General features: G+C 43.5%; 1 protein-coding gene and 1 long non-coding RNA gene across 7 annotated transcripts in view; one reads left to right on the top strand and one right to left on the bottom strand.

Moving 5' to 3' along the window:
• Positions 1 to 2,813: 2,813 nt before the first annotated feature.
• Positions 2,814 to 16,610, bottom strand: LOC122423698. Of its 2 annotated transcripts, none has more exons than XR_006264201.1 (4): positions 16,489 to 16,610; positions 13,467 to 13,603; positions 3,949 to 4,228; positions 2,814 to 3,256 (listed from the first exon to the last, which is right to left on the bottom strand). It is a non-coding gene; the product is annotated as an uncharacterized LOC122423698 (long non-coding RNA). The 2 variants fall into 2 exon arrangements; XR_006264202.1 differs by having other exon boundaries at positions 16,585 to 16,610.
• Positions 16,611 to 16,805: 195 nt separating this feature from the next.
• GPR19 (G protein-coupled receptor 19) overlaps positions 16,806 to 26,303 on the top strand; it is a 39,095-nt gene continuing 29,597 nt past the window's right edge. Inside the window, exons 1-2 of one of the 5 annotated variants that reach the window (XM_043441552.1) lie at positions 16,806 to 17,534; positions 18,102 to 18,154. The gene's annotated coding sequence lies outside the window, so the exon portion shown is untranslated. Of the gene's footprint in view, positions 17,540 to 18,101; positions 18,463 to 26,303 lie in introns of all 5 variants that reach the window. The other 4 variants (XM_043441551.1, XM_043441550.1, XM_043441547.1 and 1 more) reach the window with 4 other exon arrangements.

Genomic DNA, 26,303 nt, shown 5'->3' with positions numbered 1-26,303 from the left:
CCTCCCGGGGGGTGGGGTGGGGGTGGGGGGTCTCGGCGACTGAGGCTCTCGCGCGCGCGCTCTCTCTCTCTCGCCAAACAAAACCGAACAAAACAAAACGCCCCGACCCAGCCCGAGCCCCTCTTTATAAGCCTTGCGCCGGCCCCTGGAGCCAAGAGAAACAAACGCGAGCCGAGTCAGCGCCCGAGCTTCTAGGCGCGCGCGGGGCTGGGGGAGGGGGCGAGGGGCAGCCCCCCGGGGCCAGGCAGCCCCGATCCCGGCCGATCAAGCGGGAGGGCGGGGAGCGGAGGGGAGGGGAGCCGAGCGCCGCCGGGACAGGAGGGGGCAGAGCCGCACCGAGTCCGGGCCGCCGAGAGCCCGCGGGTCCCGCCGCCCGAGCGCCCTCTCCAAACCTTGCGGGCGTCGCGGAGTCGCGGAGCGGCGAGAGAGTGAGCCCAGTGGAAAACAGGGAGGAAGAAAAAAAAACACCCCCGAAAAGACGAGCCCCCTTTTTGGAGTTGCCCAATATGGCGGTGGAAGGGAGGCTGACGAGGGAGAAGATGATTGACACCGCGAGTCTATTTAAACAGAGGAGGAGATCATTGGTCGCGGCGCCGGGAGCCGCCCCGCCGAGGCTGGCGAACGCGGCCTTAAGGTGGCCCTGCCGCGCCTCCCCGCCTCCCGGGCGCGCCGCCGCGGCCGCCGCCGCTGAGCGCGCGGCCGGGACCCGGGGCTGGTCGCGTGACTGCGGGAGGCGCACGGCTTGCCAGCAGACCTGCTCCGGCTGGCCTCGGAGAAATTACAAATAAGACAAACAAGCTCGCCAAACGGCCGGGGAGGGGCCTGGGCAGCGGCGCCGGCCGGCGGGTGTTCTGATCCCGGGCGCTGCGCGGGCCCGCGCGCCACTGCTCTGGAGTCCCGACCTCCCCGGCTCCTCGCCCTGGAAAGCGGGGGAGAGCTCCAAGGTGCTCGGCCGCCGGTGGTGGTGCCCCTGGCTGGCGATCTTGTTTTCCCCGCACTCGCCGAGCAGGGGATGGGGGACGCAGGGTGGGAGCTCGGCCCCCTAGCTGGGCTTTCCCCCGGGGGGCCCCAATCACTCACAGGGCGGGGGAGGCGGGGAGCCCCTCGGCCTGGGTGCCTTAAGCTGGGGGTGAGCAGTGGTTAGTTCACCCTTAACCTAGAAGTCTTTGCTATTTCTAGGGGAGGCTAGGAGCTTAGGGGAGAACCCTAGGAGGACGTCTTTCTATAAATTTCCCTGGAATAGATGCAGTCTTTATCATGTATTCTGAACCCAAGGTCTCCTTCAATAAAAAATGAGAAAGGATTGCACGATCAAAAAGTCAACTGGTCTCCCAAGTCCCTAATAAACTTTGTAGCTGTCTCAGACACATTTAGTTTAAAAAAAAAAAAAAAAAAGCGAGGTTACACCCCTGGCCCAGGTTCTTGCCTCCCAAGTACAGTTCACTGACGCGGGCTGCGTGTGGGAACTCGTCTCCTCTTTGTATTTTTTCAATTCTTTGCCGGGTTGTAGCAGTTTCCTCTACCTGAGTCCAGTCGCCAAACACAACAGCTTCTTCCTTCCTCCACCCTTCTCTCCCACCAGACTCAACTTCTCGGAACCCACCCAGAACACCATTTAGATGCAAGTGAGTGACGCTTTTAAAGGGCGGCGGGTCTTCCAGGAGAGAAAGGAATCGGAAAGTCCGGGTTGCGAAGTGATTTCTAAAGCAACCACAACCGTGTCCTCACGTCTGAGATTGTTCGGTTGGTCAGAAAGTTGGCTCGGATTTTTCCAGGAGATCCTACAGAACGGGCTTTTCGGTCAACCCAGTGTCTCGGCATTTCTCTGCTCCCCTTTGCAACTTGAAATTTACCTAGCAGTGTGCTCCTGAGCAAGGTGATGTAAGTTAAAACAGGATGGACAGGCTGTTATATCTGAAACAAAGGGTCTTTAACTGCCCTCCCTATCCTCCTTTTGTTCTGGATCAAAGTTACACATTTTACTGGAAAGGGATCTCCGGTTCTAACAGTGCCCAGAAGCAATTGTGCACAAGAGTTTTCTTAGGCATCTATGCTACAGATGAGTTTGACATTTAACTTGTTTTCTTAACCCACATAGTATTTGCCCACTTTGTGTGCCTGCCTTGCTTCAGACACTCCAGAATGTAGGAGTTAGGAGGAACCTTGGAAACCCTGTGCTTCCACCTTCTCTTTTAACCACTGAGGAAACAGACTCAAGAGAGATTTCTCTGGGTATCACCCAGAGTGATTCTCTTGTCTACAGTCTGCAGGTCCTCATCTCCTATAAATGATTCAAAATGGCTCCTTCTCATGCTCTGGGCTGCTTGCAGCTGTTTCCTTGATGTGGCCTGTGGTCCCTGATATTTGAACACGACTGTCACTGGCCTTTGGTATGACCTTGCACTTAATATGACTAAAATGCAGATTCCAAAAGGGCAGGGTGAGACCCAGAGAGCAGTGAGAGAGGCAGTGCTTTCAAAGGCCGGACTTCCTACCTGATGGAGAGAAAATATTTCACCTGGCATCTAAGTAAAAGGTCTCATCTTCTTTTTTTCTTTATTTTACGTCGAATGCCCCCACTTGGTTTACTGAATTGGAGAAGATGGAGAAGAGGGACAGAAAAGTTAGGGCAGGTCTCAATACCATAATTTATACCCTACTCCTGAAATTATAGATTATTGTTGTTGAAATCTTTACACAGTTGTTGGACTACACCAAAATTCTTATTCTATATGAGCAAAATTCTTTATATGAGCTTAAATTCAGATACCACATCTATGTAAATTGAAACATTCTAGAGTATTACACCTTGCCACAAATGTTTGATTTTATTCGTGGAATTAATAGCTTCCAGAGAAGTAAAAAATGGATGCTTTCATCCCCTACGCACCCTTAATATTTCTTTAACTAATATGTAGGACCACCATTTTGTCGCTTTGTTAATCTTGAAAACCAAACGAGTCACAGTGACGCCACCTTAAGACGTCTGGCTGCCAGCAGAAAGGCTGTGCTTACTCCGACCTTGCTATGATCTAAAGTGTTTTGTTTACAGTCAAGGCACCGGAGAACTGCGGGGTAAATAGTGAGAGGGCAGGCGTCTGCTGTAGTAGCGACGAAGCGTGAAAAAAATACGACGGAGTCCCCGAGGGAAGAGAACCGGGAGCTGTGAGCGCCATCCTCCCGTTGAAAGTATGCGGCGGCTTAAAAAGACTGAGCCCGGTAGAAGAATTTCCAATAAACAGCCCAAAGGCGGAGCCTGGGGAGAAGACAGAAAGTTACACTCGCGCTGCTCTGAAAAAGGGGGCTCGGCTGCCCCCAAGACCCAGAATCTCGTCCTGGGTGATGTTTTTGTTGTCAGTTTCACCCTTGGTAGTTTTCTCCTGAGAGCTGAGAAGTGGCTCATAAGCCACCCAAGATTTGTGTGTCCTTTAACAGCTTGGGAGAGAGACGAAGACCACAATTACTTAAAAGAAAACACCTGTGTGGTAGCCGAGTGTCCCGGCGGGGCGGCTGAGCAAGCTCGCCTCCCAGGTGCGGTTCCTCGCAGGGGGAAGTCAAGCAGCCCCCAAAACTTCTGCGAAGGCGCACGCTTTTTGGCCCCATTGCCCCTCCCACCTCGAGCACACGATTTTAATCCTTCCTCGAGGATGTTTACGGTGAGGCGAGGCTCGTTCAATTTCGCTATGCTCCTAAACCGACATCTTTTTAGAGTTTGGAAATTTCACAATCTGTTTCTGACGTTTTTTATTCAATTTAATAAATACTTATTGAGCATCTTCTATTAATTTGCTTACTCTTTCTACAAATATTTTTTGAGTGCCTTGATATCCGAGACTCTGGGAATACAGAGGTAAACAAGCAGATTTACACTAGGATGACCGCTTACACTCTAGTAGGGGGAGAGGAGACAGAAAAATACACAATAATACATGAGTGAAATATACATACCGCGGAAGGAAGTGATACATGCTATGGAGAATAACAAGCAGAGGAGGGGGAAAGAGAGTGTTGTGAGGTCCCAGTGTGACTAGTGTGGTCCAAGAAGGCTTCATTGAGAAAGTGCCCTTGGAGAGATGCTCTGAGGACTCCAGAGAGAGCAGCCATGTAGTGTCCCCATAGAGGGAACAGCAGAGGACTTCCCTGGTGGTCCAGTGGTTAAGACTTCTCCTTCCAGTGCAAGGGGTGGGGGTTCCATCCGTGGTGGGAGAGCTAAGATCCTATGTGCCTCCTGACCAAAAAACAAAAACAAAACCAACACTAAAACATAGAAGCAATATTGTAACAAATTCAAAAGACTTTTTTTTATAGAAAAATTCTTTAATCAAAACAAGTTTACATGTTGACACTTATGGCTTAACTAGAATAAATTTGTCCAAGTTTAAATTGTGTAAATTGTGTAAAGTCAAAAGACTTAAAAAAAAATTTTTTTAAATGGAGGATGGAGAGGAACAGCAAACACAAAAGTTCTGAAGTGTGATTTTGTCTTCAAGGAACAAAGAGGAGAGAGGAGGCAGTAACAGCAGCAACATCTGCTCAAATAAAGCAAGGTAGGCCTATGCAGGGTTTTAATCCATGACTGGCTGACAGGGGAGGCCACTGAAGCAGTAGGAGGTTCTGAGCACTGGAATGATGTCTCTTACCATGGGAAAGGTATTCTCCAAGGTTGTATTCTCAGCAGTGTGGAGAATGAAAGGATGAGGAAGTCACAATCCTTGCCTTTTAGGGAGTATTCATCCTAGAGGGCTTCCCTGGTGGCTCAAACAGTAAAGAATCTGCCTGCAATGCAGGGGACCAGGGTTCGATTTCTGGGTCAGGAAGATCCCTTGGAGAAGGGAATGGCTACCCACTCCAGTATTCTTCCTTGGAGAATCCCCAGGATAGAGAAGCCTGGAGGGCTACAGTCCATGGGGCCGCAAAGAGTCAGACACGACTGAGCGACTAACACTTTCATCTTAGATGAGACCACCCTCTGCACAGAAACTCCGTAGATAGAAAGCAAAATATGGAAGAACTCTGTTCAAAGATGGAGTACAAAGGAGAGAGAAAGAGGAAGCTGTAAAGGAGGTGATATGAGTCAGATCTTGAAGGATGAGAAAGTGCCCTTGGAAAGATGCTTTGAGGACTCCAGAGAGAGCATGAAAATTAAAAAGCTGTATTGGCAGGGGTGGTAACTGGGGGTTGGGATCAGACAGTGGCAGGCATGGGGGTGACATGCTAGTGAAAAAGTCTGCTTTATTCAGTAAGCAAAGGAGCTTTTGGTGAAGAGAATAACATGATCATTGTTCAAACATGTCTCCTGACCAAGAGCAAGCCTGTACCCTGAGAAACAGAATCTAGGGACAGAGCCAAATGAAAGTTGGGTGGACGGTCCCATAATGGTCTTAATCAAAAGGGAACTGAGTTTTGCACAGAGCACAGATGTGAGGCAAAAGGGTAGAAAGAAGCATAAGCCACAAGACCAGAGAAAGAGGGCTTGGAACAGAGAACAGGAGGCTGTCTGGTGTGAGCTGCTGAGTTACAAAGGCATAGCTGCAGATACTTTGTATGCAGTGATCACCGCCTTGACCAGGAGAGGAGGTAACAGTTAAGGGACCCAAGTTGCATAGATTTGGAGTCTAGAAATGGAGACACAGATGTAGAGAACAAACTAACAAGGGGGTGGGGGTGGGATGAATTGGGATGTTGGAATTGACCATATATACACTATTGATACCATGTATAAAATAGATAACTAATGAGAACCTACCTAAAGCTCAGGGAACCCTACTCAGTGCTCTGTGGTGACCTAAATGGGAAGGAAATCCAAAAAAGAGGGGATATATGTATATGTGTAGCTGATTCAGTTTACTGTACAGTTGAAGACAGCATTGTAAAGCAACTATACACCAATAAAAAATTTTAAGTTATTTATTTGGCTGTGCAGGGTCTCAGTTGTAACACTAGGGAATCTTTGATCTTTAGTTGCAACCCTCAGGATCTAGTTCTCTGACCAGAGACTGAACCTGGGCCCTCTGCATTGGGAGCATGGAGTCTTAGCCCAAGGACCACCAAGGAAGTACCTCTAATAAAAATTAATTTAAAAAAATATGGGACTATGTGCTCCCAATGCAGGGGGTCCAGGTTCAATCCCTGGTCAGGGAACTAGATCCCAAATGCCACAACTAACAGTTTGTATACCACAACTGAAAGATCTCTTGTGCCACAACGAATTGATTTGGTGCAGCCAAATCAATACATATTTTTTTTTAATGAATTAAAAAAAATTAAAGGACCCCAAGCTGTCTTGGACAGTCAGATGTTTGGGTTCAGAAATGGCATCTGACAGCAGAGTATAGGGTGGTTGTGATGAGCATGGAGGCACTGACATAGGGAGGTGACTTTGAAGGCTGACTGCAGTTGCTCAAGCAAGAGGTGGGTGTGTGCCAAGTCGCTTCAGTCGTGTACGACTTGGTGACCCGATGGGCTGTAGCCCACGAGGCTCCTCTGTCCCTGGGATTCTCCAGGCAAGAATATTGAAGTGGGTGGCCATGCCCTCCTCCAGGGGATCTTCCTAACCCAGGGACTGAACCCACGTCTCTTGCACCTCTGGGTTCTTTACCACTAGCGCCACCTCGGCAGCCCTAAGCAAGAGATACAAGGGCCTTAAGCTGTGGCGCAGAGGAAGGAATGCAAAACAAGGAATGAATGTGGGTTTGCTTAGGTAGTCAGAACAGATACGAGGGCTGGTGAAAGACGGAGAAATGGGGGATGACTTTACGGGTAATTGAGAGAATGGTGCCATTAAATAAGAGAAGTAGCACACAGGGAGGATGTCGCAGAGACGGCTTGCTGTCCACCAAATTCCATTCTCCCCTTCTTCCTCAGTATCAGAATTGTAACCAGGCATACAGCTGCCCAGCTACACTAAATTTCCCACCCTCCTTTGTAGTTGGATGTGGTCTGTGATAGGTGTTTTCCAGCAGAATGTAGGAAAAAGTGATGTGTGTCTTCCAGCCTAGTGTATAAAACCTATCACATGACCCCTCCCCTTCTGCCCCTCTCTCACTGCTCCCATGGACTATATTAAGGTGAATATTAAGGTGAATATTACTGCAACCTTGGAAGACTCACGTTAAAGATGATAGCGTCGCCATCAATGACTTGACCCAAGGGGAGAAAATGAATTTCTACTTTGTCAAACCCTGTTAGTTTGGGTCGATTTGTTATAACATTTTATAGTCAATCTTAACTCATACCAGAGGGCAGAAAGAGAAGGGGGGTGACAGAGGATAATGGTTGGATAGCATCACTGACTGAATGGACATGAGTTTGCGCAAACTCCAAAAGACAGTGAAGGACAGGGAAACCTGGTGTGCTGCAGTCCATGGGTCGCAAAGAGTCAGGCATGACTTAGCGATTGAACAACAACTAATACAAATGGGAAAGTCTGAGAGATAAAGAATATCGAAGATTGAGAATTTGATTTGTTACAGTCAGTATATATATTGAAATGAACTATATCCTTGAGGGAAAAAAGAATAAGAGGTTATGTTCCTTAAGAGGGTAACAACGGGACATCCCTGGTGGTCCAGTGGTTAAGAATCTGCCTGCCAATGCAGGGGACATGGGTTCAATCCCTGGTCCAGGAAGATCCCACAGGCCTCGGAGCAACTAAGACCATGTGCCACAACTACTGATCCTATGTGCTGCAACTACTGAAGCCCGCACACCTAGAGCCCACACTCTGCAACTACAGAGTGTTCCCCATTCGCCGCAACTAGAGAAAACCATCATGCAGCCATGGGGTTTCAACTCAACCAAATAATAATAGTTAATTTTTAAAAACAGGCATGATAATCCCCCCCACACACAAAAATGGGTAACAGAGATAATACTGGAGACATGAATCTGACATGTAATGTAAAGATATGGTGTGGTTGGCAGGACTCTCTGAGACCTGTCTGTATTTACAAATATGCCGAAAGTAATCATATGACCAGGTCTGATCCGGCGTAAAGTTTTCCAAAGTATGGGAAAGCATATGCGGAATGTTCTCCATATTTTTCATCACAGTTGAGCTGTGCAACACTCTTTTCTTCACTGCCCCATGCAACCTTCTCAGAGAGTTTGCTCCCTTAGCCTTTTCTGCTAAGGGATTATATGATATTGCTCCCATTTGCTTCCTGAAGATGACCAGAGAGGGGAGAGTCGGTAGCTATATGATTTGAACTTGGCTGACCAAATCCTCTCTCCTGGGAACTTCAAAATCAGGTCTCAAAAACTTCAGTTAGTAAACTATAAGTTAGAGATGCATACGGTAATACAGATTCGGAATTGAAAGAACAGTTTTAAGAAAGCTATCTTTGGCCCATATGTGATGGAGATGGAGATAAAGATTGCCTGTAGTGTCAGAAGAAAGAGACATTCAAAGAGAGTTGGAGAAGCGAGACCATAGGTTTTCACATTTATTTATTTATTTGGCTGTTCTGGGTCTTCACTGCGGCATGAGGGATCTTTAGTTGTGGCATGTGGGATCTAGCTCCTTGACCAAGGGTTGAACCCCGGGGCCCCTTGCATTAGCAGTGCAGAGTCTTAGCCACTGGATCACCAGAGAAATCCTGAGACCCCAGGTTTTAGACAGACAAATAACACTCAGCACCCTAAACTCCCCAGTTTCTGGATCCTGCAACTCGGGAGGTCCAACTACCTGGATTTCAGTTCTGTGGGACAGCATGTGTTTGTAAAACAATTCCATTTTGCTCCAAGCTAGTTTGTTACTGGTTTCTATTAGTAGAACCCAACACATCCCTGATTAATACTTTACATATTTGAAAGCAGCTTCTTTGATTTCATCACATTTGACCCTCATAAGACCACCATGGCAAGACAAATGCCATTATCCTCTCTTGCAGATGAGGCCCCAAGATTAAGAAGACTGTTCCAAAGCCACAAAAAGGTGCAGGCAAGGCGCTAGGACCAGTGTGCCTGCCCTCCGGAAGCTGAGTCCAGAGTCCACTGTGATGACCCTTGTAGATGATGCAATGACTTAGTGAGTTTGTAAATTTTATCACTGAAGTTTCATTGGCTTAGTTTACCTACTATTCATCAATAGAAGGTTCTGGAGAAAAGGAGAGTCGAATTTCTGAAAAGAAAAATAGCATCTTTGAAAGAAACTGGACTCAAAAAAGGTTTAAAACTGAGCTTAGGTCAGACTTTAGAGAAAAAAAATTCATGAGGCATTTTTAATTAGAGAAAAAAATTTTCATTTTTAAGTAAAATGTAGTAAGAAAATGCAGTATTGCTGGTTTCATAAGAAGGGGAAATAGCAGACTCTGGTTTCATGACCTTAATTTCCATGATTGAAACATAAATGGCCAACTTCTGTGAGTAGAATATGGAATTTGGAACAAAAAGCATATTCACCACCAACTCACCATTTTCAACTACATTCACTGAGAAGATATGAAGGAGAAAACCTCCCTCAATGACCATCTCAGTCTTCAGTTTACACAAACTTACAGCTAAAAAAATACTGGAAAGTGCTCATTTTCTGTTCCTGACCACTCTCTGAATAACTGTTCACATGAATATTTGTTCATTCCTTCATTCATTAAATTTTTAATGAGCTCTTACCAGATGCCAGACCCTCTGGGGACATAGCAGAAAACAAAGACAGCCAAAGTCCTGCTTAATGGAATGGAGTTAATACTCAAGTGTGGAAGGCAGACAATACACAAATAAGTAAGCACAGGGTGTCATGCCATTAAAGGTGCTCAACTAGTGTCATTGAGGGTGGGTGCAGAGAGTAAGACAGGTGCTATATTAGGAAGGACTCTTTGATTAAATGACATTTGAACAGAGACCTCAATGAATTGAGGGCATGGACTACATAATTTTCTGTGTTCCAGGCAGAGGAAATAGCAAATCCAAGAGCCCCGAGGAATGTGCCTGGGATGCTAAAGAACAATAAAGGGACTTGCAAGTTAGAGTATGTAGGGGCTGGGAGGTAGGAGATGAGATCAGAAAGAAACTAGAGGCCTGGACCATGTATACTTTATAAGGTATGATAAAGACTTTCAATATTATTTCAATTGAGGTAAGCCATCTTTGAGCGGGGAGTTTTGATTTGACTTTGGCTAAGTTTGATCATTTTGCTGTGTGGGAAGTTCTTCAAAGAAGCCCGAGAGAAGTAGGGAGACCATTGCAGTAATCCAAAAAGAGGTCATGCTGATTCAGACCAGGGTGGTAGCAATGTATGTGGAAGAAAGGGTAGAGTTATGATATATGGCTTTTTAAATTTTTATCTTATTTTTAGTTGGAGGATAATTATTTTACAATATTGTAAAATATTGTTTCTGCCATATACCAACGTGAATCTGCCATAGGTATACATATATCCCCACCCCACCCCCGGCCTTGAGCCACCTACCCTCCTCCCTTCCCATCTCACCCCTCTAGTTTGTGACAGAGCACTGGCTTTGGGTTTCCTTCGTCATACAGCAAATTCCTACTGGCTATCTATTTAACATATGGTGATGTGTATGTTTCCATGCTACTCTCTCAAATCACCGCCCGCCCTTCCACCATTGTGTCCAAAAGTCTGTCTCCTTTGCTGCCCTGCAAATAGGATGGTCAGTACTCTCTTTCTAGATCATATATATATATATGCGTTAATATAGGATATTTGTGTTTCTCTTTCTGACTTACTTCACTCTGTATAATAGGTTGTAGGTTCATCTATCTCTTTGGAACGGATTCAAATGTGTTCCTTTTTATCGCTGAGTAATATTCCATTGTGTGTATGTATCACAACTTCTTTATCCATTCATCTGTCAGTGGACAGATATGTTTTTAAAGATATAGCCAGCAAACTTTGCCAAATGATTGAAAATGGAGAGTGTATGGGAAGGAAGAGTCCATAATGACCCCAAGGCTTTTTGGCCTAAGCAACTGAAGAGGGTTTGGCCATATACTGAAATGGGGTTTACTGAGGGAGGAACAAATTTTGCTTTGAGTGTGCTAAGTGTGAGATAGACATGGACATCCAAGTGGAGACATTGAGTAAGCAGTTGTATATATGAGTCTGGAAGTCAGGCGAGAGAGGTTTGTGTTGGAGACACAAATTTGGAAATTTTCAGCATTTAGATTATATTAAAGCCTTGGGACTAGATAAGATCATGAAGGGAGCGAGTTTAGATAGAGAAGAAGCCTGAGCATTACAACTTTTAGAAATCAAAACTATGGAAGTCTCTTAACAGAGGAGAATATAAAGGAGCCACTGATGGAGTGGAGGAGAGCCAAGAGAGAGGTGACTCAGAAGCCAAGCAAAACAGTGTTTCAAGGACGAGAGAGATCAAATGGCTCAAATGTTGCTGGAAAGTCAAGTAAGATGAGGACTGAAAACTGACCATTGGATTTGGTCATGAAGGTCATTGGTGATCTTGATAAGAATAGTTCTGGCCAAGTGGAGGATATGAAAGCCTGGCAGGAGTGAACTAAAAGGTAAGTCATGTAATGTCCCTGCATGCTATATACCCACATGAACAAAATAGGCACACATATACCTCATCTAAATTGAGGGTGGCTAGGTTCTAATATCAGGAGGCCAGGGTGGAAGCAGGCCTGGGTACTGGCAGACGGGGAGCTAAGCATGTGAAGAAGATGCCACCCACTGACCACCTTTGCTTGTTTCATTGTATGGTTTCACATTCTATAATTCCTTCAGTGTGTTTTCTTAACTTTCCAGAGAATTGTCATGTTGATAAATTACCTTAAACCTCTTGGAAAGGAATCGCTTTTGGAGGCTGTACTAAGAGAATTAGCACTGAATGAGCTGTGCTTGTGAATCTCATATTTCACCCGGCTAATGTTCTGCTTAGAAAATCATCGCTTTATTGTAAATTCTTAGCATAATAAAAGGACATTGAGCTGTGTTTCTATTCTTGACAATAAGCCTTTTCTGACATTGTCATAATGGTATTTTTCTCCGAACCTCAATAATCTGCTTAAGATCTTCCTGTATCAGTGAACCAATTACATCTCTAGTAGCTAATGCAATTTGCAATTTTTTGCCTTTTTCCTTAACTTGGGATTTGATTTTCTGACCTAAATGTTTCAGAGTGGTTTTCCGTCTGGCTTCCTTCACCAAAGAAACAGAAACATCCAGAATAGTTAGGCCCTCTGTCGCCACATGAGGACAGAAGAGGGTAAGTAATAAGAATTCCCCCGCAGAGCATTCATGAAGCAGGAATGTAATTGACTTGCTGAGCTGTTTAAACAGCACAGGAGGGCAGCACAAGGCCAGAACTCTCGGCCCCAATCTGGCAAATATTCCAGACCATAACCAAACTTACAGCCTACGTTTCTAAATGCATACAGAAGAGTTTTAAACCCCACCAAACTTAACTGAACTGTAAATCTGTATAGACTCTACCTACTGAATGTTTTCAGATCATTTTCATACATTACTCACATAATAATTTGAATTTAATGTTAATGTAGTTTATCATAGCAGAGGGTGTTTTAATACTTGTCTATGCGGTTAAAGTAAGTGTTATAACCCTTAACAAGTGAGAAAGTAGAAATGAAGGAAAAAGGCGGGGACTTCCCTGGTGGTCCAGTGGCTAAAACTCTGCACTCCTAATGCTGGGGGCCCAGAGTTTAATCCCTAGTCTGGGAACTGGATCCCACATACCACAACTGAGAGTTTGCATGTTGCAACTGAAGATCTGGTGTGCAGCAACAAAGATCAGAGATCCCACGTGCAGCATTTAAGACCTGGCCCAGCCAAATAAGTAAATAAATACATATTTTTAAAAAGATAAAAGGTAATTTGTCTCTGGTCACATGCAATTGGTGCAAAAATAATCTAAGCCTGATCCTTTTCCACTAAAACTACTCTTCAGAAAGACACGCCCCCATCCCTCTAAACACATATAGACATATACACTGCCTCCATGACACATTCACCTTGACTTCAGATATAAATATATGGCTTTCTTTTTCCTCAGGATTGCTTTGGTAATTCTGGGTCTTTTATGGTTTCACGTAAATTTTAAAATTATTTGTTCTAGTTCTGTGAAAAATATCATGGATAACTTGATAGGGAATCATACTTAAATCTGCAGAATGCTTTGGATAGTATGGCCATTCTTAACAATATTAATTCTTTCAATCCAAGAGCATGAGACATTGGAGCAGTTAATTTTAATGAAACTGCTTTCAATTGGAATCAAATGTCCTCAATGAACTATATGTCCAAGGAGAAAGCACATGTCCCAGGGTTAAAGGTTCTAAAGCGGCACTGTCTGGCAAAAATATGAGAAACATGTGCAATTTTAAACTTTCAAGTAGCTATATTTTCAAAAAGTAAAGTAAAAAGAAACAGGTGAAATATTTCAACATATAATCAATATAAAATTAATGAGATATTCAACATTATTTTTTCATACTAAGTCTTTGAAATTTGGGGTGTATCTTACACTTACATCACATCTCAATTTGGATTGGCACATTTAAAGGCTCAAGAGTGGAACTTCCCTGGTGGTCCAGTAGTTAAGACTTCAGTTTCCAATACAGCAGGTGCAGGTTTGATCCCCGGTTGGAGAGGTAAGATCCCACATGCCTTGAAGCCAAAACACCAGAACATAAACAACAGAAGCAATATTATAACAAATTCAATAAAGGCTTAAAAAATGGTCCACATTAAAAAAAAATCTTAAAAAATACTCAAGAGCCTCACATAGACAAAACAGACAATATAGCTCTAAAAGATTACTGTGATGTTGAGAACACCAGAGGAGATTTAATTGTGCTGGTATTTCTCATTAGCCTAGTAACTTTTATGGTCCTCAGGTAACAAAACTGCATAGGTTTTGAGTGGTCTGTTCCTAAGTTTGTATTTTCTCTAAGTCCTGTTATTTCTAGTGTGCTGTTTTTAAAAAATACTTGTCTTTTTCTGTATATACATATTTTCCTACCCTTCCTCCCAGCTAGAGGTAGTCCTATGACACAGTTCTGAGCAAGGAGATGTGAGGGGAAGTCTGTTAAGTCATATGGGAAAGATTTTTCACCCTGGTAAGAAAGGAGGATACAAACAGAAAGCATTTTTCTCTTCCCTTCCTCCCTCTATCCCTTCCTTTCTCTTTGAACATTTCACATGAGAACATGATGTTTGGTGCTATGGCCACCATCCTGAGACTGACAGAAGACTGCTAATTTGAGGATGGCAGAACAGAAAGGAGATGTACATGCAATCAAGAAGCCAGCCGGGCAAAGATGAGGATGGTAGAGAGCCTAGGGTGGAGGTTCTAGCTGTTGCCAGAGTACTGTAGCACAGAAGATGTCCTTAATGGGCACTGCCCATTCACAACCAAAGTTCACCCTTTTTTCTCCCATATGCCCCCACGCCCTTGCTAATGATTCCCTTCCATCTGACCAATATTCTTTCTTCAGGTGTGACAAGTGTGCTAGAATTACTCCCATTACTCCCAGAAAGAATGCAGGGCTAGAAGCAGCAGCACAGTTCTCTTGCAGTCCCTTGTTCATCAATAAAGATTCATGCACAAACACTGCAATTTGGCTGTAACATGTTTAATACTTTTAAAATCTTAAAAATTATCTGTCATGAAAAAAGTTCTATCACTAAGTTAATAAATAAGATTGAAAGTGAAAGTCGCTCAGTTGTGTCCGACTCTTTGCGGCCCCATGGACTATATAGTTCATGGAATTCTCTAGGCCAGAATACTGGAGTGGGTAGCTGTTCCCTTGTCCAGGGGATCTTCCCAAGCCAGGAATCGAACCCAGGTCTCTCGCATTGCAGGCGGATTCCTTACCAGCTGAGCCACAAGGGAAGCAGTAAGTAAGATTATAGTGTATTGATTCAACAAATTTGGGGTAATTGGGAATGCATAGAAGATTCCTTGTTCAGCAGTTCCTTATGTTGGGGTCACAATAATTCAAGAACCCATGTTTACATAAATATGTGACTACAAAAGGCAGCAGTTTTTTCACTGCTTTACAATGTCGGGGTAATTACAGGAGAGTATGCTCAGAATGCTGCTAAATAAATAATATGGATAGCTATTTTTTTTTTCATGGATAACGTTTTTAGCTACTGATTGTGGAAATTCTGGAAGTCTATTTCCTGAGTTGCATGACAGACTGAATGGGAAACCAATTCACTGGTAAGTTTCTTTTACTCATTAAAAGATTTTTTTTCAGTGAACAAAGATAAAAGTTTTATTTGACCAGTTACTGGTCTTACACTAACGTTTTCATCACATGTAAATGAACCAGTAGCCTCAAAGGATTGGTAGCTCTGTATCAACTCTTCATCCAATTTCCATTAGCACCATCTCATCATGTGCAATAAAAGCATTCAGTTTCTTTTACAGTTGTTGACTGCCTTGACAAAGTAAGCAGTGTTTATGAGTCAGTCTTAATCACCTTAATAAGTGAACAAAGAATCAATTCAGCTTATCTACATTTCTTTTCCTTCACCAAAAAAAGTCAGTTCAATCCTGCTTAGAAAACTGGCTATCACCTTACCTCAACCAAATGAGTGCAACCCTAGATAATGGAGCAGGACTTAAGTTCCTTCTCACTTTGGTACCAACTGTTGCCTTAAAAGTAAGTATCCAAATCGCTACATTTACTACACTTAACTATCATATCAAACATAATGAGAAAAATCTAGAGGTTAATTTTTTAACGTTAAGGCACTCTGAGAACCATGCTGGAAGTGCCCAGAGCCTTCAAACTTTGGCCCCATTTGCACACATGTACATACTTTTCCCTTACTTAATTTCATGCGACCTAAAAATCTCATCTTCCTTTTGTAGAAAGTTTCTTCTATTACAAATTAAAGTCTTCAAATTCATTATTTGAAACCTAACAAATAGTCCAATAAAACGTCCAAATTGTAAACATCAAACTCAAAGATACAGATGCTATTATCCAATTCAAAGATACAGATCTAGGTTTAGCTGAATCTACCAGCAACTGAAGGCCGTTTAGAGCACATTAAAATGCATCATTAGAAACTCTTCTATTAAAAATACCTAAAAAGAAATTAACTTGCCTAGTTTTCAAACGATCTAGTCATATCTATAATATAACCAAAGTTTCACCAGATCTTCTCATCTTGTAAATATCATAGCCTTCTAAGCCATTTGAAACTGATTTTGAAAGGAACTTAAAGCCATTTAAAAAAAATTTGCTTGTTGGTTGGTGCTTTTTCCGGCTATTGCTTCTCGAGTCACCACTGTTTTTAGTTTCAAAATTTGCATGGCTGCCTTCTTGACTCTGCTGCAAGAGACATTCTTAACCATGGAGGTATTGCTCGAAATTTAAGTAAGATGGGCTTGAGCGTTAGGGTTATTTGCATCTTTTCCATTACAGAGTCCATATTTTTAACAAGTACCTAAATTCCACCTCCGCTTTGGGGCTTAGAGTTGCTGCTTACCACTTCTTAGTTATGGTTAAGGGTGACGCTATCACCTTCATTACCTTCAGTAGGACAGATCTGACAAGACAACGGTTTCTGAGTGTTCAAGAGCTTTCATTACCGCTCGTATTTTCCCTGGTTTCAGGCTTATACTTAACCTGTCCTGGTATCAACCTCCCATCCGTGTCCCCGGCTGACAACTACAGCCCAGGGCATGTCCTTACACGCCTGGCTCTTGAGGCGGGACCCAGCGGCCGTCCGAGGTAGTAAACAAAGGCTAGCGCAGGCGCAGTGGCGACAGGCGTGTAACCTGGTTTGCTAGCAGCCAATGGGATTTTTTGAACAGTAAAAAGTGGAAAAACAACAAGAATCTCTACATCGCTCTAAGGTGATACAGTGGTTGGCTTCTTCTGTTTTTACATACTCCTGACTTTTGTTTCTGAGGAACTTGTGGGACCTTCGAGACCTCGCAAGAAGCCCTTCCTAGAAGGGAAAACAGCCGCTGGCGTGTTGCCTACTTCTAGCCTCGTTTGTTCTCGCCGTGGAGTCTTGATATTTTTAATTTGATTACAGCAGTAAATCACCGCACCTGGTGGAGGGGAGGTGGGGAAAAAGTCTCACAACATCATAAAAAAAACTCTACTCGCCCGTCTGGCTCAAACATCGCGAGATCTGCCTGCGCGAACAGCAACCCCCTCCAACTCTGTGCGGTTGCGCATGCGCCTGACTAATCTTTTTTTTTTTTTTTTTTTTTAAAGCGGGAAAACGTTTCGAAACTTTTTGCTGGATAACAGTCAAGCTAGTTTGACCCTCGAGAAAGGTCGGAGGATAATTCACGTTGACGCGATGGATTCAAGTACACAACACTACATTCTTCGAGATGTTGCAGTCATTACTGCACACGCTTGTATGGTCGTCCCTCTTTTCCGTTACTGTGTGTCTACCGTGAATTCTCTGAGGAGAATTCAGCGAATCGAGTAGTAAAGGAGTGGACATAGGAGAGCCGTTCAGGCTTTAAAAACAACAGAGTGATGGGCTTTATGTGTTTGGAAAGATAACCCTGGGAGCGACAGAAGGAATAAATCTTTAAGGACCGTGAAAAAAAAAAGTAAGGTAATGTAGAGGGAAGGAGAAGATGGGAAAATAGAAGCGGTGAAGGAAGGCAGTAACTACACAGCCCAGTGGAGAGGGGAAACTAGGAAAACAGGGCTCTTGGTAGTAGAGTAGTGTTCCCCAACACTACTTTTTTTTTTTTTCATCAGGGACCAGTTTTGTGGAAGACAGTTATTCCGTGGTGGGAGGGGGACAGGGGACGGTTTCAGGATGAGTCAGGCTCATTACATTTATTGTGAACTTCATTTCTATTATGATGGCATCAGCTCCACCTGAGATCATCAGGCATTAGAGCCTGAAGGTTGGGAACTCCTGCAGTGGAGAACGTTTCCCATCAGAGAGTATGAAGATGTTCGTATTTGTAAACAGAAAGACAGAAATGCCCCCCACATTTAGTTCCTGTTGAGTAAGGTGGAAATCGGGGAGTCCCTAAGTAAGTGGGACAAGGAGGATTCTAAAAGCCAGAGTCCTGAGCAAGGACTGAGATTGGGATGAGGAAGTAGAGGAGTCAGGAATTCTGGAAGCATCTTGGGAGGACTAATCTGACCTCTTTCTCTCTCAGGATACATGGGACACCTGCACGAGCATTCAGTTTCTTCCTGCAGTGTCTGAAAGGTACTACCCACACCTGAAGTGTCCTCACCCTGTGGGTCCCTTCAGCCACATCTCAGGCAGGATGCAGTGTGGATTTCATGGAGTGGAATGGTGGAACTGAGCTATCAAGACACCAGCTTGTTACAAAAGTACATACTTTCTGCTTTTAGCCTCCCAGAGTCACTTGGTATGAGAGTCCATCTTGATATTAGCAGCAATCTCTAGTCAACTTTTGATTTTGAGTATATTTTGATTTTTTATGTACTGTCTGGAGTACAAGGCAGAGGAACAATGCAATTTTAGTTGACCAGCAAAGGAATTGCTTGTAGGTAAGCAATATAGCTTCATCTGTAAGAAAAACTCAATATAGAAAGCCACAGGATTTAAGTTAGCAGGGAGGGAGAAGGATCCAGGTATCAATCAATAGAATTGAAATGCTTCATTAAGAAAGGTCCAGTCCTGGTAGTCCCCTATCAAGAAGTTCTCCCTAGAGCAGTTCACTTCATTTTGGCAGCCTACAGTATAGCCTAGGAAATGGCAACCCACTCCAGTATTCTTGCCTGGAGAATTCCATGGACAAAGGAGCCTAGCAGGCTACTGTCCATGGGGTGACAAAGAGTTAGACATGACTGAGCAATTAACACTAGTGTAACCTAGTAACTGGGCCACATGTGTGTCATTCATGAAACTGTTCCAGAAAAAAAAAAAATCCATGCGTGCAGTAGAGTAGGGTTTCTGAATTGATGCCTTCGTATTTTGGTTTTAGGGAGTGGGATCATCCAACTGTAAGAGTGTGATCTCTCAGTATGGTGTCACAGAAAGGGTATAGAATTGAGAATCAGACCTGGAGTTTGATGCTAAGGTATGACAGTCTCTCTGTGTGACCTCTCTGAGCCTCGGTTTTCCTATGTGTCAGATAAGAACAGTAGTGTCGTCTTCATAGGATGACTATAAAGATGAAACAAAATACTGTTGACAACTGCATGAGTTACTAGCATAACTTATAGTGTATGTTTAATAAATAAGAGTTTCTGCCTTGAGCTTCCCACCATTTATGCCTGCCATCTCACCAAAATGTGCATTCTCAATGTAACATCTGTATTCAGAGAACCTTAGGCTAGATTCTTTACCTTGCCTGCACATTAGCATCATCTGGGGAGCTTTAGAAAAGTCCTAGTGCTCAGGCTTTATCTGTGACAATTCAATCAGAATCTCGGGAAGTGGAACCCAGATATCAGTATTTTTTTAAAGCTCCTCATTTTACTGCCAAGGTTGAGAATCACTGCTCTGACTACACAAGTGGTGCTGTCGGTACTTTCAAATGAGAATAGTGAGAATCAAGTGTGTTTTTGTAGCCTTTCAGTGAGTAGACAATCACTTGTACTGGGAGGGATGGCAAGGTGTGGGTCAGGAATTTGAATTTCTAAGAGAAAGGGTACTTTCTTGTAGGTTTCTAGAGATATAAGTAATTCAGAAGTTGAAACCACCATACTACTTCCGTTATTGATGCCAGGATATTGTGGTTATTGGCAGGCTCAGCAGTGGAGAGTTCATGGAATTAAAAAAAAATACACACTAAGATGTCAGTCATTTCCTCTGTCAATTGCTTCCTCGCTTTCCTTGTCCTTCCACTTTATAAAATTTGCCAGTTCTGTTAGAGAGAGTTGAGGGAGAAGTACAAGAACTCTGCTCCATCCCAGTGCCTCCAGCTGATTTGATCCACTTTATATCTGACTTTGTTATTATTGTTTAGTCACTCAGTCATGTCTGACTCTTTACAACCCAATGAGTTACAGCAAGCCAGGCTTCCCTGTACTTCACTATCTCTTGGGGTTTGCTTAAACTCATCCATTGAGTCAGTGATGCCATCCAACCATCTCATCCTCCATCGCCTTCTTCTTCTCCTTCCCTTTGTCTTTCCTAGCATCAGGGTCTTTTTCCAATGAGTCGCCTCTTTGCATCAGGTGGCCAAAGTATTGGAGCTTCAGCATCAGTCCTTCCAATGGATATTCAGGGTTGATTTCCTTTAGGATTGACTAGTTTGATCTCCTTGGTGTCCTTGAGCTGAGTCAAACTTACTGCCTCCTAAGAATTTGGATCAGAATATTGACAGACTGGGTCATATGTTTTCTCCCCAGCTTTATGGAAGAATGACTGACAAATAAAAGTTGTATATCTTTAAGTTATACAATGTGATGTAATATATGTACATTGTGATGTACCTTGTGATGACCACAGTAAGGCTGAATAATACCCCATCTCACATAGTTACCATTTTTGTATTTGTGGTGAGAACACTTGAAATCCCTTTCAGTAAATTTCAAGTATATACTGTTATTAACTATAGTCAACATGCTATATGTATATAAGATCTCGAAAACTTGTTTACCTTATAATTGAAACTTTGTACCCTTGACTAGTATCTCTCCCTGTAGTGAAATCCGGAAGCCCTGGTAACCACTATTCTACTCACTGTTACTATGAATTTAACTTTTTTAGATTCCACATATGAATGAGATCATGCAGTATCTGTCTTCCTGTGTCTGGCTTATTTCACTTAATGTAAGGTTCATCCATGTTGTCACAAATGGCAGGATTTTCTTTTTTAAGGTTGAATAATACTCCAGTGTGTGTGGGTGTGTGTGTGTGGGGGCGGTATTTGTGTATCACATTTTCTTTACTCATTCATCTGTCAACAGACACATTGTTTCCACATATCTTGGCTATTGTGAATGATATGTCCATGAACATGGGAATGCAGACATCTCTTCTAGACAGTGATTTTATTTCCTTTAGGTATATACCCAGAAGTGGACTTTCCAGGTGTCTAAAATCAAGATTGCCAGGAGAAATATCAATAACCTCACATATGCAGATGACACCACCCTTATGGCAGAAAGTGAAGAGGAACTAAAAAGCCTCTTGATGAAAGTGAAAGAGGAGAGTGAAAAAGTTGGCTTAAAGCTCAACATTCAGAAAATTAAGATCATGGCATCTGGTCCCATCACTTCATGGCAAATAGATGGGGAAACAGTGGAAACAGTGTCAGGCTTTATTTTTCTGGGCTCCAAAATCACTGCAGATGGTGATTGCAGTCATGAAATTAAAAGACGCTTATTCCTTGGAAGGAAAGTTATGACCAACCTAGATAGCATATTAAAAAGCAGAGACATGACTTTGCCAACAAAGATCTGTCTAGTCAAGGCTATGGTTTTTCCAGTGGTCATGTATGGATGTGAGAGTTGGACTGTGAAGAAAGCTGAGTGCCGAAGAATTGATGCTTTTGAACTGTGGTGTTGGAGAAGACTCCTGAGAGTCCCTTGGTGCAAGGAGATCCAACCAGTCCATCCTAAAGGAGATCAGTCCTGGGTGTTCATTGGAAGGACTGATGCCGAAGCTGAAACTCCAGTACTTTGGCCACCTCATGCGAAGAGTTAACTCATTGGAAAAGACCCTGATGCTGGGAGGGATTGGGGACAGGAGGAGAAGGGGACAACAGAGGATAAGATGGCTGGATGGCATCTCCGACTCGATGGACATGAGTTTGAGTAAACTCTGGGAGTTGGTGATGGACAGGGAGGCCTGGCATGCTGCGATTCATGGGGTCAAAAAGAGTTGGACATGACTGAGCGACTAAACTGAACTAAATTGAGTGGTAAAGAATCTGTCTGCCAACGCAGGAGACATGGGTTTGATCCCAGGGTTGGGAAGATCCCCTGGAGGAGGGCATGGCAGCCCACTCCAGTATTCTTGCCTGGAAAATTCTATGGACAAATGAGCCTGGGGGGTTCTAGTTCATGGGGCTGCAAAGAGTCAGACATGACTGAGCAACTAGACAACAACAGTATACTCAGAAGTAGGCTTGCTGCATCATATTGTAATTCTGTTTTAATTGAGACTGGTTCATTTAGATACAAGCTTTGAATTTTGTAAGGTCATGTAACTTGCACAGAGCTGAGGCCACCATTTGTGCATTAGTAATCGGAACAAGGTGATTGCAAAAGAGAAGCAGGTGAATGCTGTTAATTAAGAGAGAGAAAATGGGAGAGAATAGGTCTTGTAGCCTCAAGAGAGAAAGAGATGGAGTCGGTGGCTATCTCAGCTCTGACAGCTTTCTGTCCCTTACTTTAGTCCCATCTTTGGTGTCACTACCACTTCCTGTTCTTGAGTTCCCTGCAGTTCTTCTTCAGAATCTTTATAATAAATCCACCTCCACCCCAGTGGCTTTCTTATTTCCCCTTAGATAGCTCTCTAATGTGGCTAGTTGTGTTCTCCCTTTCCTCCTGCCCTTGGATTAATAAAACCATAATTTTCCACAACAGGAACACACACAAATGCAGCAGGGACACTTTTTAACTCACTACTGCTCAAATATGCCAAGAAAAAGTAGTTCTCTTCATTGTTTTCTAGAGTTTTCATGTGGGTATGTTATCTATTATTGCATAACAAAATTCCCCCAAACTTAGGAACTTAATAATAAGCATTACCTTATCATTTTTGTGGGTGAGGAATTTGGGAGCAGCTTAACCAGGTAGTTCTGGCCTGGGATCTCACAAAGTTGCAGTCAGGATGTTGTCTGTGACTTCCTTAGTGGTACAGTGGATAAGAATCCACTTGCCAATGCAGGGGACATGAGTTCAATCCCTGGTCCAGGAAGATTCCACAACATAGAGTGTGTGCATGCTTAGTCACTTCAGTCATGTCTGACTCTCTGTGACCCCATGGACCATGGCCAGCCAGGCTCCTCTGTCCATGGGATTCTCCAGGCAAGGATACTGGAGTGGGTTGCCATTTCCTTCTCCAGTGAGAAAGTATAAAGTGAGTGAAGTGAAGTCACTCAGTCGTGTCTGACTCTTTGTGACCCCATGGACTGCAGCCTACCAGGCTCCTCCATCTGTGGGATTCTCCAGGCAAGAATACTGGAGTGGGTTGCCATTTCCTTCTCCACCGCAACGTAGAGTAACTAAGCCTATATGCCATTAACTACTGAAGTTCGCACACCCTAGAGTCTGTGCTCTGCATAAAAGAAGCCATCGCAATGCACTACAGCTGGAAATTAGCCCTCCCTTGCTGCAACTAGGGAAAGCCCATGTGCAGCAGTGAAGACCCAGCAGAACAACAACAAAAAAAGATGTCATCTGGACTGCAGTCGCTTGACTAGGGCTGGAGGATCTGATATCAGGGTGGCTCCCTGTCCTGTTGCTAGTTGGCACTGGTTGGTGAGAGGCCTCAGTTTTCCATGCATGGACCTCTTTACAGTACAGCATTAGTGTCCTTATGACATGGTGGCTGGCTTCCCCAAGAATGAGTCATCCAAGAGGGAGAGAGCCAGGCAGAAACTGTCCTTGCGATGATCTAGCCACAGAAATTACAGAGAATCACTTCTACCACATCATTTTAACTGGAAACAGGTTGTAAGGATGGCCCATGTTCAAGAGAAATATTATTAGATGTCACCATTTGAAGGGAGGCATATCAAAGAATTTGTGGTCATATTTTAAAGTCATCCCAACTGTTCGATTACAGAAAAACCAACTAAGTGTCCAGTTCAGTCTCAAATATAGTTCAATCAATTTCATTATTTAAGTGGTTCCTTTAAGTAGCATAAGTCTCCTTTGAATAAAAATGTGTCCTGTTTCATAATGTTTCCCAAGGAGGTCCTGACATCGTCTCTGACGATAACGTCCATGTGTATGAAGGGTGGGGAGGGGCAATAGATACACCCTTGTGGACTCGTGAGTAGGCTTCGTTCTGGACCTACTGTGTGCACGGGCAGGGTTTTTGCATGATGCCCCTTGCTGGCCTGATCACTGGGGAACCTGCTGGCCTGTGATGCTGAAGCCTGGATCTCATGAATTCATGGCCCATTTTTGGCTTCAGGCAAATCTCCCAGGGAGGAACAGCCTCTCCCCCTTAGCAACTCTGCTTCTCCTTGGCTCTTGCTATCGAGTCACCTCACCTGACCACAGCAGGTCCCATGGCTGTTAGTTTCACATCCATGCTTCAAAGGAACAGGAAACTCTTGGGATGGTCAGCTGCTCTGTATGCCTGTGTACGCTGTAGAAAATTTGCCATTGGCCCAAATGGCCATGCAAAGTTCAGAAAGAGGTGTGAGGGGAGCTGTCTCCAGAGGGGAGCAAAAGCAGAGATCTCTTGCCCTGAGTGCTCCTCTCAACCTGGAGGTAACTTACTGTGGTACACAGGGTTAGGACACCTATAGATATTCACCCTAATACTCAGACCCTGTGAATATGTTACCTTCCAGGGTAAAAGGGACTTTGTAGATATGACTAAGTTAAGGCCTTGAGAGGGGAGATTATCCTGGATTATCTCGAGGATCCAATCTAGTGACTTTCCAGTCTGAGGTCAGAGTCACAGGGAGTGACTCTGGAATGGTTACTTTCTGACTGTGAAGTAATGGTTAAAGAGATACAAGATGGTTGGTTTCAAAGATGGAGTAAGGGAGTTAAGAGCCAAAGGATGTAGGCAGCATGGAAACAGATTCTCTTTTCTGTAGCCTCCAGAAGAGAACACGGCCCTGCTGTCTCCATAATCTGAGCCCTAAGACCCATGTTGAATTTCTGACCTACAATACCATAAGACAGTAGATTTTTGTTGTTTGAAGCCATTGTTTCCAATAATTTGAAAGAGTCACCAAGAGAAAATGAATACGCTCATATCCTTCTTAGGTCTAGAAGGAGTCAGGTCCAGTGACTGGCTGCTTTATTCTCCTTTATCTCTTTCTCTCTGAACCTGAGATCTAGAGGGAGAGACTCTTACTCTCTGTGTGGCATGTCCTTGTCCACCACAGAGCAGAATTTATTACTTTCCATTTTCATTCAGACAACAGAGTTGAAAGTACAGTACAGTAAACACCCACACACTCTTCACCTAGATTCGCCAGTTGTTACTTTCCTTTTCTGATTATGTATGTACGTATTTTTTCTTGTTTAACCACATGTGAGTAACTTGAATTCATCTTGACCTTTCATCCTTAATTCTTCAACATCTCCTTTAAGTATAAGAAAATCCACCCATTAACTACAATTCCTTTCTCACACCCAATAGAAATAATGATTTCCTGACACCATCTAATACAAATCACAAGACAAATTTCCCCAATTGTCCCCAAAATATTTTAGAGCTATTTTATACTAACTCTCTCTCCTCAGTCAGCATTTCATCAAATTACGTGCTTTGCAATTGGTTTTCTTTAGTCTCTTAAATCTGTCACAGCTCACCCTTCTTATTTTAAAACAATGACCTTCTGATAAGTCCAGACTAGTTCTCTTGCAGAATATTCTGTGTTCTCAATTTGGTTGATTTTTTTCTTATAATGTCTTTGATTTGTTTCTCCAACCACCGCTTCCCCCACCCCACTCCCCTCCCCGAGAGGCACACTGTATAGAGGTTTGATTATATTCAGATAAATGTTTTTTGGAAAGAATACTTCATGAGTAATGTTGAGTAGGTTACATTGCTTTATGTTAGACACTAATTTCAGGTTGTCCCATTGTTGTATGTGTGCTCAGTCATGCCTGACTCTTTGCTACCCTATGGACGGTGGCCCACCATTGTTAGTGATGCTAAATTTGGTCACTTGGTTAAGATGATGACCCCCTCTCCCAGTCTCACCATTGAAAGTTTGTAAATAATCTACAAACAACCTGTTCCCAACAACTTTTCATCTCCTGGTTTGAATATCTGTTGTGGTCCTTGCCTGAATCATTTCTTACACTGGGGCCTGCAAAAATGGTATTCTAACTATTATATTCTGCATTTATTAGCTGGCATTCTTTTGTAAATAGAGTTTTCTTTAAGAGAACTGTTTTAATGAATCTCTCAGTGGACAATTGGATAGTGGTTTGCTTTCAGCTTTGTTTATTTTTTTATTTTTTTTTTTTGGGGGGGCGCCCGCCGCCGCCGCCATGCTGCCCGGCCAGCGCGCGCACAGCGGGCGGGGGCGGGGCCCTATTTTTTTTTAAATTTAAATTATTTATTTATTTTACTTTACAACATTGTATTGGTTTTGCCATACATTGACATGAATCTGCCATGGGTGTACATGTGTTCCCCATCCTGAACCCCCCTCCCAACTCCCTCCCCATTCCATCCCTCTGGGTCATCCCAGTGCACCAGCCCCGAGCATCCTGTATCATGCATCGAACCT

The sequence above is a fragment of the Cervus canadensis genome, chromosome 21 (genome assembly GCF_019320065.1).
Source record: "Cervus canadensis isolate Bull #8, Minnesota chromosome 21, ASM1932006v1, whole genome shotgun sequence".
NCBI classification, from domain to species: Eukaryota; Metazoa; Chordata; class Mammalia; order Artiodactyla; family Cervidae; genus Cervus; species Cervus canadensis.
This window is presented reverse-complemented; position numbering and strand designations above follow the sequence as displayed.